Raw genomic sequence first — 13,815 nt, 5'->3', positions numbered from 1 at the left:
GGCAAATTTCGAATCAGATCAAACACAACTGCCCAGGCTGCAGTTTCGCCCTCATCCACTTGGAGGCGACATTTCCATTGTGAAATGAGCCTCCAGCCCAAAAGGGAATGCAGAGGCTTGGTGGCCCCTCACTCCACAGCCCGGCCACACCGCATTGTCAGCCACCCTTAAATCAGGCCAGATAAAAACAGATGCTGGATTGAAATGTCACGGGCGTATCTCAAACTGCCAGCACATTAACCTCCTCACCTGCCATGCCTCGCTCCCCCGGGGCCTCCACTGAACTCCATTGATTAAAAACACTAGCAGGTTACTGGCGATCCGGGGGCAGAAAGAAAAGAAAGAAGGAAAAATAGTCAGAGTAAGCAAACATGCGGGTCTTTAGCTCCTCAAGCTGCCAGGGGTGAGAGACAGAGATGAGGAGAGAAAGAGAGAGACAGGAGGGGGGAGGAGAGAGGAAGAAGATGGAAAGAGTAAGAGAGAGAGAGAGAGCAAGATATATTTCTGGAAAGCGCTGGAGAGAGACCTTGCTTTCTTTCTGCTGTTATGAACCCATGCCCCTGTGTTGCTTCAGAGTGGCATTAAACAGAGGAAGAAAGAAGATTTGTGAAGGAATCTTACTGCATGGTGATTTAGACAGTGAATATGACAGGGGAATGATGTCTGCTTTCATAGTCCTTTATAAATCATTGTGTTTTGCTAAATAGCTAGCATTCCATCACTTACACATGTCCTGGAGCAGACATGTGATTACCAGACGTCCAGGTTTTAGTGAGTAACCAAAGGAGATGTGGCTAAAGGCTGTTAAAGGGGCAGCAGGACTGAAGGTTCTGGTTTAAATCCCACTTATTGTAAAAGCAACTAGCCTGTCTTGGATTAAATGGTGTATATTGTACTGGGGGCTGTGCAGTGGCGCAGCAGGTAGTGTCGCAGACACACAGCTCCAAGGACCTGGACGTTGTGGGTTCAAGTTCTGCTTCGGGTGACTGTCTGTGAGGAGTTGGTGTGTTCTCCCTGTGTCCACGTGGGTTTCCTTCAGGTGCTCCCGTTTCCTCCCACAGTCCAAAAACACACGTTGGTAGGTGGATTGGCGACTCAAACGTGTCCATAGGTGTGAGTGTGTGAGTGAATGTGTGTGTGTTGCCCTGAGAAGGACTGACGCCCCCTCCAGGGTGTGTTCCTGCCTTGTCCCCAATGATTCTGGGTGGGCTCCGGGCCCACCGTGACCCTGAACTGGATAAGCACTTAGAGATAATGAATGAATGAACAAATGAATATTATACTGTAATTGAAGGTGTGATATATATACATTTTTCTTATTGTAATGGTCTGTCACATGACCTCCAATAGCTTGCAGGTGAGGGTGTGCCTGAGACACAGGAAGACAACACAGGCACATAAACAATGCCCCGGACAGAGCAGAACTGTGCCATAAATCGGGAATTCTGGGAAAAAAAGTGATTAATGCATGTAAAGGTATTTGGCTAATAAACCTGATATTGATTCTTACACAAAGCTTTTAAGACATAGCCTTTTTCAGAAAGTTACTCTTATTGTAATGAAAATCATAAAAATCTTGGCTTGTTCCTGAGTGTTCCAAATATTTGAGCTAAATTTGTGCCGTTTCTTCCATTCACTTACGGTTCACTGTTACCCAACTGTATCTTATAGATTGGAAGTTAAAGGGGAACTTTATCCAAAATGAAAAATGGAATAACTGCTACATAAACATCTTGTTTCCCACAGTCGTACCAGTTCACATTTTTTTAGTCTTTTGGGAGGCCAGACTGCAGTCAGAGAAGACAAAAAAACTAGAAAAAAAAAAACACTATATACCATGCCAAAAAGTCTTAAATATTTTGAAGTTAATATTGTTTTTATTTCCAGATTAAAGGAATATTTTGAAAATATAAAATCACGGTGGGAACTGGATGGTAATTAGTTCCCCTGGTGCATCTACATTGAGTTTTAGGGTACAAGTGTGAGCGCAGAGGGAAAACTTCTCGCTAAGTGCAGATATTGAATCTCCCAAAGAGCTGCACTGAAGTGTCCCTAAAACTCCATTGTAACTAGTGGCACTGTCCCTTAGTCAGTACGAGACAGACTGTGGATGGAGTCTCTCAGGCAGCCGCATATTTACAGTGCTTTGTCTCCTTACAGCCACAGCCTCTCACACATTTGGGAGAAACCGCAAAGCCAGCTCTGTTTGTGGTGTGGTTTCTGAAGGCAGGACTTTTAGCTGTTTAACTAGACACTGACGGACTAATGTATTGCCCAAAATGATCCATTAATTCGTTTTTTGAAACCACTTATCCAATCTAGGATTGTGATGGGTGCGGAATCATTGGGCACAAGAGGGGAATACACCCTGGAGGGGGCGCCAGTCCTTCACAGGGTGACACACACTCACACCTATGGACACTTTTGAGTCGCCAATCCACCTACCAATGTGTGTTTTATGGACCGTGGGAGGAAACCAGAGGAGGAAACCCAAGCAGACAAGGGGAGAACACATCAAACTCCTCACAGACAGTCACCCGGAGCGGGACTTGAACCCACAACCTCCAGGTCCTTGGAACCATGTGACTGTGACACTACCTGCTGCACCACGGTGCTGCTCATCCCAAAACGATTGCGAGGTACAATTCAGTAATCGCTGGATTGGTAAAGAGACTTCTCCATATTGTCTCTACCCAACTCTATGCCAGACTAAGGTCTACCCTTGGCCAGACCTTATGCTTTGATGCTGTAGTTAAGGGGCTGGTCTAATGAAAGCAGTGGGCCGTATATGGCCCACCGTGCATAGTCTGATGGTCCTGCTCATGCAGATAACAGCAAGGCTAGAAAGCTGACAATTACTTTGTGACTGAATGTTTGTTAGCCTGTACCTTAGTGTATTTCTTCCTCACTGTGATGTGAGGAATCCCAGTGTCATGTTGTGTAAAGCATGCTGGGTATTGTAGTGGTAAAGTACTGATGGTTGTGCTTTGAAATATATTGTAATATTAGCAATATTAGGCCTTAATACAGTTTTAAACATATTTTATTATCATATTTATAATCATATTTTATACTTTTGCTGAATTATCATCCAGTTATTAGTTGTCTCCTGGTCTAACCTGTGAGCTATTAGCTAAACTCCCTCTAACACACACAATGGCATAAAATGATAGGGTGAGGATAAACTCATCTTTTGAGGAGGGGAAATTCCCACCTCAGAGAGTGTGGCCAGTAGTGCTCAGTGCACTGAGACATCACAGGGATCAAACTAGCAATCACACAGTGACAGGGCTAATGCTTAGACCACTAGACCACTGTGTAAATACATGTTTAATGTCAGGCTTTAGCTGCATCTTGATTTCTGAATTGACATTTTTAAAGCCCTAATTAGCAATATTCAGACTCCCAAATCTAACTTCTATTTCCAGGTCTTAATATGACAATGTCATAAGCTATGTTAAATATGCAGCTTGTCAGCCTAAATATTCTTATGCTATTGGTCATAAAAATTACACATATGAGAAGAGGACTCTCTCGGTTAATTCCTGAGCGCTAGCCTAATGGGAGCTGCTCAATCTGCTTAGTTTACTTATTTTCACTTGTTTATATTTTACACTAAAACTGCGCCCTTGAATTCTATGAATCAGCTTATTGGCCTTCGTGGGAGTTGGAATTACAGCTGCAGTCGCAATTGACGTTCTCAGTGTCACTGACAGGGCATCGTGGGTTTGTATACATTTATACAGCAGTGTGTTGGAGTTTCTACTGGGGAGACTAGAGTTTAGGCCCTGTCAGAAGCCTGAGGCCATGGTTCGTGCTGAGGAAAAGGAAAATAGAGCCCCAGAGAAGGGGGCAGTCCATGGCCAGTGCCCACTGTGGGCTGCTGTGCTGAGAAATGGAGCGTAGAGCTGCCACAGTGTGCTCACTGACTGCCATTACTGCTCACTGAGCAAGGCTTACTGAGCCCAACACTTACATTAGCCCTACACTGCTGCACGTACATGGGGTTCAGGGGAAATGCTGCTTTAACTCTATTTCTGTTCTCTGCTGGTGGCATCAGCTTTGGATTTTTACCTGCTTTGAAGCATAACATAAAATATCCCTACATGGCTAAATCTCCATTGTTAAATGAACACCTACAGGGTTTATTTCAAGTCCGTCTGTCACAAACGAACACTGTAAGAGTCCATTCAATGCTGTAGGAGTTAATTCAGCAATGGGATATTTTGCTTTGTATATTTAAAAGGAGAATGCCATCTATGGCCCCATTAAACACCATAAGTGGGAGTTAACAATTCTAACTGGCTTGCTCTGAGCTCACCTCATGTAAACTTATGTTCAGAGGCATGGAGATTTCATTAATATAATGCAAATATAATTCTATATTATTAAAATGTAGTCAGGCCAACTACAAAAAGGCATCAGATTTTAGTGCTTTTTCTAGTCAATTGAGTTTTGCTTGTATTCCCTGAAACTCACAATTATTTATTTTGTTCCTTCTCCAAGTAATTTTTTGTATCACATTTTTTCTTGTTGGAAAAAATGTCCTTTACACTGTGTACAGATTTAATGCTTAAAAAACCACTAGAAATTCTCAAAAATGAAATATAATTAAATACCATTACAAAGAACTATATTCCAACATTCATATTAAAACCTGTACAAAATACTAGAAGCAGGAATTAGTCTATGGCCACTTTTGAGTCGCCAATCCACCTACCAATGTGTGTTTTTGAACCATGGGAGGAAACTGGAGCCCCCGGAGGAAACCCACACAGACACAGGGAGAACACACCAAACTCCTCACAGACAGTCACCCGGAGCTGGACTTGAAACCACAACCACAGGACCCTGGAGCTGTGTGATGGCAACACTACCTGCTGTACCATGGTGCCACGTTGTAGGCATATATCCATCCATTATCTGTAACCGCTTATCCAATTCAGGGTCACGGTGGGTCCAGAGCCTACCTGGAATCATTGGGCGCAAGGCAGGAATACACCCTGGAGGGAACGCCAGTCCTTCACAGGGCAACACACACGCTCACACATTCACTCACACACACACCCCACTACGGTCACTTTTGAGTCGCCAATCAACCTACCAACGTGTGTTTTTGGACTGTGGGAGGAAAACGGAGCACCCGGAGGAAACCCACACGGACACGGGGAGAACACACCAACTCCTCACAGACAGTCACCCGGAGTGGGAATCAAACCCACAACCTCCAGATCCCTGGAGCTGTGTGACTGTGACACTACCTGCTACACCACCATGCCACGTTGTAGGCATATAGCATAACTGTAATACCCACTCCATAAAACCAACAGGGCCAAGTTGGGCTAAAAACACATGGTGCCCACCGCAGAAAAGTGAAGGAAGCAGATGATGTCTTACTGAATCCAGGTCAGACTTCACCATCCCTTCAGCCTTCCACCCAACAGATTTTTTAAGGATAGTGACACACTCATAAATCACCTGCCAACGAGCCCTGTTTACGGAGGAGGCGAATTATGCCGCCCGTATGTACGCCATCAGCACCATGATGAATTAGCTGCCATGAATAGGTATTCCTGAATGACACTGTCAGTGTACATCAGCACCTAGCTCCAGCTCCGGCTCCAGCCCTGACACTACAGCAACGTTACACCACCCTCCATCACCCTCCCTCCATCAGCTGACCACTCCCATATCAGACACAGAGAGAGAGAGAGAGAGAGAGAGAGAGGTAAACAATGACAGGAAAAAAAAGTAAAAGCAGAACAACAACAAGGTTGGGCAGAAAAGTAAAAGTAGAAATGGAAACGGAAGAAGAATACAAAGGGGCCAGAGAACAAAGTCAGAGAGATGGAGAGGGTGACAGAGAACAACAAAGAATGACAGATGGAAGTAAAGAAGACACCAGAATGATAGAACAGAAAAAAGTAAAACAGACAGTAAAAATGAAAGCGAGAGACTGGAGGAGAGTTACTGAGACAGACAGATGTAGATTGAGAAAGAGAAGAGAAAGAACAGCAGAAAGATAATGAGAAAGGAAAGAACTGAATGAGAAAGAATTGAAGATGGGGAAAAAGAATTAAAAAGGAAAAGAGCAAGGCAGAGATGGAAAGTGAGAATGAGGAAGATAGAAAGAGGGGGAAGAGAGTGAGACAGAGAGAAAGAGAGAGGCAGCAAAAAAGACAGGGGGGTAGTGGCAAGGAAGGTGTGGGGTGATGAATACTTCCTGTGTGATATAAATAAACTTTAATATTTTTTGTATGCTTTCTGCAGAATGCTTTAATTCACAGCTCATGAGATGTCTGCTGGAGGAATAATATCCAATCTTGAGGAGAGAGAGAGAGAGAGAGAGAGAGAAGAAAAGGAAAGAGTTACCTGCTTGAAGGCACACTCGTGGCCATGAAAGTTTATTTTCTAATCATTCTAAGAAAGGCAGGGTCTATGATGTGAGTAAATCCGTAAAGAATGTATGTGCACAATTTTCCAGTCATCTCCCCTCTTTTCAAAGGTAGGCTGGTGTAATAAATTCTGGCTTAAAAGGTAAGTGCTGTTTTCTTTCTTGTCTTCCTCCGTGTTTTTGCCTGAATGCTAAGTACAGCCGTGGACACGGTGCTGAAGTCATGAATATGGCCGGGTCACTCATGAGGATAAACATTATTTTTCTGGGAGTGGAAAACAAAGGGAGCCAAGGCAACTGGTCAGTCAAAGAAGAGCAAAAGAATACAGTGGATTCTTGCAAACAGACTCCCATTATTTATCATAGGCCACGAAGCATTCACTCTCCAGCAGGCGCATCATTGGAGCGGTGATATCAACAGGCAGTTGTGAGAAAAACGAGTAAAAAAAAGAACAAACAAACAGTGAGGGACAGAGAGAAAATAACAATAACAGACCCAGAGAAAAATCATCCATCACTGGCCGTTAACGGCGGCACGGATCCTGCTGGACGGCTGTCAGCCGAGCGAGGAGCGGATATGACAGAAGCCCTGATTTCATTTGGTCACTTCTAACTATGAGTGATGACAGCATGGCTCACTTTCACAGTCACTGACTACAGGGCACTCTGAACTGAGTAAGGACTGTTTTCATGTTACATTGGTCAATGACTATATGGGAATGCTATAAAAATTACATTTAATTCCTTCAACCGCAGACTTGGGCGGCAGGGTGGCGCAGCAGATAGTGTTGTAGTCACAGCTCCAGGGTCCTGGGGTTGTGGGTTCGGGTGACTGTCTGTGAGGAGTTTGGTGTGTTCTCCCTGTGTCTGCGTGGGTTTCCTCCAGGTGCTTCGGTTTCCTCCCACGGTCCAAAAACACACGTAAATGGATTTGCAACTCAACATGGACTCAAAAGTGTCCATAGGTTTGAGTGAATGTGTGAGTGTGTGTCGCCCTGTGAAGGACTGGCGCCCCCTCCAGGGAGTGTTTCTGCCTTGTGCCCAATGATTCTGGGTAGGCTCCAGACCACCATGACCCCGAACTAGATAAGTGGTTATAGACAATAAATGAACGAACTGCAGACTAATTTTCCAGTTAAAAATAAAAATGCAACCAAAATTTATTGACTTAGATTTAATATATATATTTATATATTATATATATTTAATCCTGTTAAATATCTGCCTGCTGCATTATTATAAGTGTCACATTCTCCACGTCAATGTTTGGTAGAATATCAGAACTATGTATAAACAGCTGAATGTAACCATTTAAAAGAAGTATTCGGCTTAATTCTGCATTCCACTGGTGTACGCACATGTCACACAGGCATATGGCTGTAACAGATTATGTTTGTGATTTTGAGTTCTGTTGGGAAATTGAAAAATTTGGCATAACACACGTTATCTGAAATGGTTGCTTTGTGCTGAACTACAGACGCATATTGGACACCAAACATGTCTTGGCTGATCAAATACATCTGGAGTGGAAAATAGTTTAATTTCTATTTTTCACAGAAACAGTTTTTAAATCTGGGTCTAGGACCCAATATGCCGTTGTATGGAGTTGATTTAATGATTTTGTGCATTGGATCAACCAGTGACTTACAGCAGGAGTCCCCACAGGAATGAGAACTCATTTATATGTCTGAAGTTACTCCAAGTCAACAATGCAATTATGTGGAAAGAAAACGTGGACTTTAGCTGGATTCTCCCGTGGCTCAGATATTTCTCCCGAGCCCAAGAATCTCACTTGTCACATTATGAGTTATAATGAACATCTCAGTTATGTCTCACACTGGGCTCAGATTTGCTGAGATAATATCTGCATCTGAACTAAAGAAAGGACCTCAAACATTAATCATCCAAGACTAAGGACCTTCTCAGTTATAAGCTATAAACAACTGTTAGTATGGTTACCTGTGTCAGAATGATCTCCATTTTGTCTAATTCTGTTTTTCCAGAGGAACTTTAAGATAATCACTGATGTCTTGAGACATCAATAAGCACCCTGTGAGCATTAGAATCGTTCAGTCTGCGAAGACCTGGAGGAGTCCAGTCCAGTACAGTTTAGAGGGTTTTCTTCTCTGACACATCAAATAAACCTGAAAAACTACTGCTGGGCTGAACCAGGTGTATTCAGGCAGAAAAATCAATAACCGTGTTGGATTCAAGCCCTCCAGAACCAGAACTGAAGAACCCTGACCTACATTTTCAGACCTATCAGAATTCCTAAGTAAAAGCTTCCATGAATATTTAAATCAGGCCCTGTTCTGCACAGCAATGGAGCTGAAAAAGACACTTCATTTGCAATAATTAACTTCCCTTCTCTTGGCATTTAGCACCACGTCATCATGGCTCTGAACAGAACAGACTACCTTTAAGACAAATGTCTATACAACAACAGCATGTGTGTGTGTGTGTCTTGAAGGGATAAGGAAGTGTGTTTTTTTGGCCAAGTAAGACATCACTTACAAAGAATCTGTCTGGGCATGACATAACTGTAGGACAGACATAGTTTAAGCAATAAATTAAACAGTGCAGAAGAGAAAAACAGAAACTAAGTAGTAAAATGAATTCTAGATAACAAAATAAAAAATAATCATGAAAATATCAACAGATATGTCTGTAGTATGGTGAGATGTAGGAGAGAAATCAGTAAATATCTGGCTTAATGAATTATAAATGATCATATGACATTATATAAATAAAATGCTGCCATATGTGTCACAATATGAACAATATGCAATCACCTGAAATGTACAAGAAACACCTGTGAATATTCAGAACTTTTCCATGATTATTACATAAATACTAGTAATTTTCAGATCTGGCTCTACTTCTATGGCTGCTGAGAACGTGGACTCTACTTCCCAGTGTTCCTCTGGGAGCCACATAACACCAGACCTTTGCACTGCAGCCAATCACCAGTCACCAATGGGGTGGTCACCATCACCTGAATCTGGATGTTATTCATCTGTGTTTTAGACTATATGCTGTTCCTTGTGAAGCATTTGTTGATACTGTGTATTTTTTGCTATCGATTTAGACTTTTTTTGGCTTTGACCTTGTTCTCTGGTTCTCCGCTCTGATCAGTCCTTTAACATTAAAAATTATATGCTTTATTCTTCATTCGTCTGGAACCACTGACTCCTGTATCATTACAGTAATATACATATTTTTCTATATGTAAAAGTAATTAAAAAAATAGACTCAGTACATCAGTAGATAATTTCTACTGTAGGCATGAAGCATATAAAATATAATAATTCAGCTTCTTTCTCCAGTGTTTTGGTGTATGAGGTGTATGTGGTGTGTCAATGGGAAGCATATAGGCTGAGCGAAATGTTACCTTTTTATATATATTTTATTAGTCTTTTTAAAATACTTGGTATACAGTTGCATACTTGCTTTTACGTCCACTTTGTTACACCTGACATTTAATAAACTAGCAATACATCACTGCAGTAATTCAGGTTCCAAATGGAGTTGTATAACTTGACTATAAGAATATTGTAGAACAGTCTTCTGTGTGAAACCTGACTTTATTCAGTCATATACTCTTGTAGGCAAATAAAACTACTTAACTAAAGAGGTTTATGCCATTATTTATACAATATTTTGCATTTACTGACCACAGCCAAAACTGAGAGGAGCTGAACTTAAAGAAGATTGGGGAACAATTCTGGGTGGCTTTACTGACTCCCCTAAAACCCAGCAGTCCAATGAGGAATGAGAGGGAAGTGAGGGTATAACTGTGGGATGAAACGTTTTATTACAGGGACCTAAAGGGAGAGAATGAGATTTATAGGGCGTAGAATGTGTAGGAGGTTGTGCTTTGGTTGTGGCTCTTTCTGGTTCTGTTTCACAACATAATTATATATGCCACATAACCCTTTAGAAGTCCATACATATTCCTCTACAAATACTGTAATAAATCATATATTCAGAATATGTCAGATATGTGAAAAGGAAACGATGACAGCTTAAAGAAAGCACTGTGAATACATGATTCAATAGAAGAGCTACTGTTTTCTTTCCTTCTCCAAAAATGAATATTTTGGAGTTAACAGATTTTTCAAAAAGTGAGGATATGTGCATATCATGTGACAGATTGTAGTAGGGGATCATTATAGACTGAGAATCCAACAAAAGTGTCCTCCAGCATCTGAGCAGGGAGAACTGGTCTAGAGCACATTCTCCTGTGAATCACAGTGTCTATCACCATTATCATCATCTCCAGCATGAAGCATTCACGCAAAATATTCCATGCTGCCATAACCGTAGCCAATGCACCTGAGTATGATTTGCTTTCTATGGTTATCATCTTTCAGTCTCATCCAGACAGAAAATGGAACACACAAGGCTTTTTCAAGCCTTCGCCATTTCCTTTATATAGAGAGATAACCCAGAGATGCCCAAGGAAAAGTCACACTTGGAGATCATATGATGTAAAGCCCATTGCAAATTCTGAGGTAACGGTGATCCTATATGTTTATTGCATACCCCATTGTACAAGATAATACTAATAAAATCATGGCGCAATTATCTGACAGACAATGTGATAGTGTGCATGTCCATCTGGGCTGTAGGCCAGATTATACAATAAAGATTTTCTGCCTTGCTACAAAATGACTATATCCTGCTTGAGTCATTCATCAACCTCCATCTTGTTGTGTGTCAATCCATGCTGGACCTATACTGGTGGATTTTTCAAAGTGAGGGTTACATTCTGACATTTTGATTCAAACTCAGGTTTACATAGTTATTTATTTATTTTTTCCTTTAATTTTTTATTTTGTACATTAAAAGCAAACTAAATTATTCTGGAAAACGTCTGTTCTTACAGCAAAACAAACTCCCCTTCCCAGTTACAGTCATTCAGCAACTCTGCAAGGTTGAATAATATGTTTGAGTAAGAATCCTACTGTAGCTTGTTTGTGGCTGAAGTTTAACTTGTCTCAGTTTTTATTCAGTGACTGAATTCCCACAGAAGTTCATTTGTAACTTGAGCTGTTTAGATTCGTAGCACTTTGGCATGTCTTTACTTTCACACAAGTTATAAGCCTTCAAGTCTCACATTGCCAGACTTTCTAGGGAGAGTCTTGTATATTTCACAACTCAACCATCTACTACAGCAGGAAAAGACATTTGACAGACACCCAGAAGGACCAATCACAAGTCTGCAATTTTGCCACGATTTGGTGTGTGTGGACACCTGTGCCAGTTTGGACAGAAAAACTTTCCCATTTACGGAGCCAGGGCTGTGCACACACCAGAGCTTTTTTCCAGTGTGCAAACAGACCAGAGAGCATCCTCTGAATTGTATTAAATTAATATTAGTGAAAGAAACATATAGAACACTGAATGAGAGGGAACGGTCTTACCATCACTTATATAGGCCTAGCACTTTTCTAGATTCCCTTACCATTTTAAATTTTTGGAACATTAAGGGTCTACCTCAACCACCACCATGTGCAGCATCCACCTGAACGCCTCATTTTACATATTTTTGGTCGCAGAGAGGCAGAATCTCAAGGCAAGTAAGGCACCACACATCCATTCACCTAGCATAGCCAGTCGACCTACCATGTGGTTTTGCATTGTGAGAGGAAACTTGAGCCCCTTGAATCCCACACAAACACATGAGAACACACAGCATATAATTCCTCACAGACAGTGAGAAGAAAAACCCAGGACCCCAGGACCCTAGATCTGTTTCGTAGTGACACTACTGGTTGCATCAGTGTGGAACGCAATTTTGTGAAAGAAAACATTCTACAAGATTGTTAATGGGGGAGCACATTCACACAGGATTGGCACATCAAAGCAGTATGTGTGCATGTGGAAATTTAAGAAACACGACTTACAAACGAAGAACTGATAAGATTTGTCTGTGACAGCATTACTGCAGCTACAAATGTGCAGAGTGCGTACCTGCGTTAAGATGATAAGCTGACCACTTCTCCTGTTTGTCAAGTTAATGTGCTTTATGGAAAGCTGTAGAACATTACAGCATCTTATTCTGCAGTTAAAAGCACATTTACTTCAGCTCTGCAGGAAGCAGAGAGGTACTTATGTCTCAGCACAGCTAGATGAGAGGACACGTTTCAAGTGAGCGCCTTCATGGAAGAAGCCTTAGTCATAATGCCTTTTGTCATTAAGAGTCTCACAGAGCTGTTGTGTGTTTTTCTTCAGCCTCCTTTTGTCTACCTAAGCAATCTAGCCCTGCCTCCTCAGTCACGTTCATAATAACCAAAGTGGCTATGAGCAGAGGGAAGAAGAAAAGCTCAATTTACTGTGGGCTAATTAAAGTGAATGAAGACAAGATGAAGGCCAGCACCTCCTGCACCACTGCACACAAGCTGGAGGACCCTCCAAGGCTGCTCTTTCATGTTCCTGAAAATTGGCCCACATTTCTATTTTATTTATTTATTTTCCTGTACTACTTCCTCAAAGAAGGCAAAGGGTGCTAGCATTTTCCCTGTTTTGTCGAGTGAAGTGATATCGCATCAGGCAGTCAGTAAGACAGACATGCATTATTGAGCAAAAGAGAGGAAAAAATTGCTTGTTATGAAAGGGATCTGACTTCAAACCATCTGGCTCTGTAAATGATTCAAAATAATAAAAATAAATTATCCATAATGTAAGGGTTTCTCTCAGTTATTAGGAGGCAAAAAGCTGAACACCCTTCCTTACCACCACTGGCTGGCACACCACACAGTCGGGAAATATGCACATTTTCATCCCAACCGTGTTAGAGTTATATCAAGATTTCTCTAAAGGCACGGAGCGGCAGCCATTTTTCAAATCTCATATTATTCACTTGTGGAAATTTGGAATTATTACGTTTCATTTGGCTGGCAGGAGCGTGGAGAGGAATCTCTTTTCCATGGCAACGAGCGCTTGCCCACACTATCACTGACATTATCGGCTCAGTCGGAGCACTGCGGCTAAAGAGATTTGGAGCTGCTGCCGTGTTCCCCAGCGCTGGAGAAGAGTGACAGCCTGCTCCGGCATAATCCACTATCTCCTGCCTTGGCCTGCTCTCCCCCTACCATATAACACCCTCCTAAAACAGCAGACATAGTTAAACAGGTTTTAAATATTTATACAGTAAACACAAACCACAAATCCTCATGGAAAAGGGAGGAATCCTGGATAGAAAAATACCAGCGGCGTGATGCAGCAGGGAGAGAACAAGAGCTGACTGGAGCGAAACAACCATATCTCAGCATGAGAAAGCATCTTCAATGCAGGAAATATGTACAATATTTCACATTATGAGACGGTTGCAATAACATTTTACTACCTATTTTCCTTAAAGTAAAAAGGTCCTTATTGGTTCTTTATACAGTTTGGATATTCTTTTAAAAAATTTA

The sequence above is a fragment of the Hoplias malabaricus genome, chromosome 6 (assembly GCF_029633855.1).
Source record: "Hoplias malabaricus isolate fHopMal1 chromosome 6, fHopMal1.hap1, whole genome shotgun sequence".
NCBI lineage: Eukaryota > Metazoa > Chordata > Actinopteri > Characiformes > Erythrinidae > Hoplias > Hoplias malabaricus.
Note: the sequence above shows the minus strand (reverse complement) of the source record.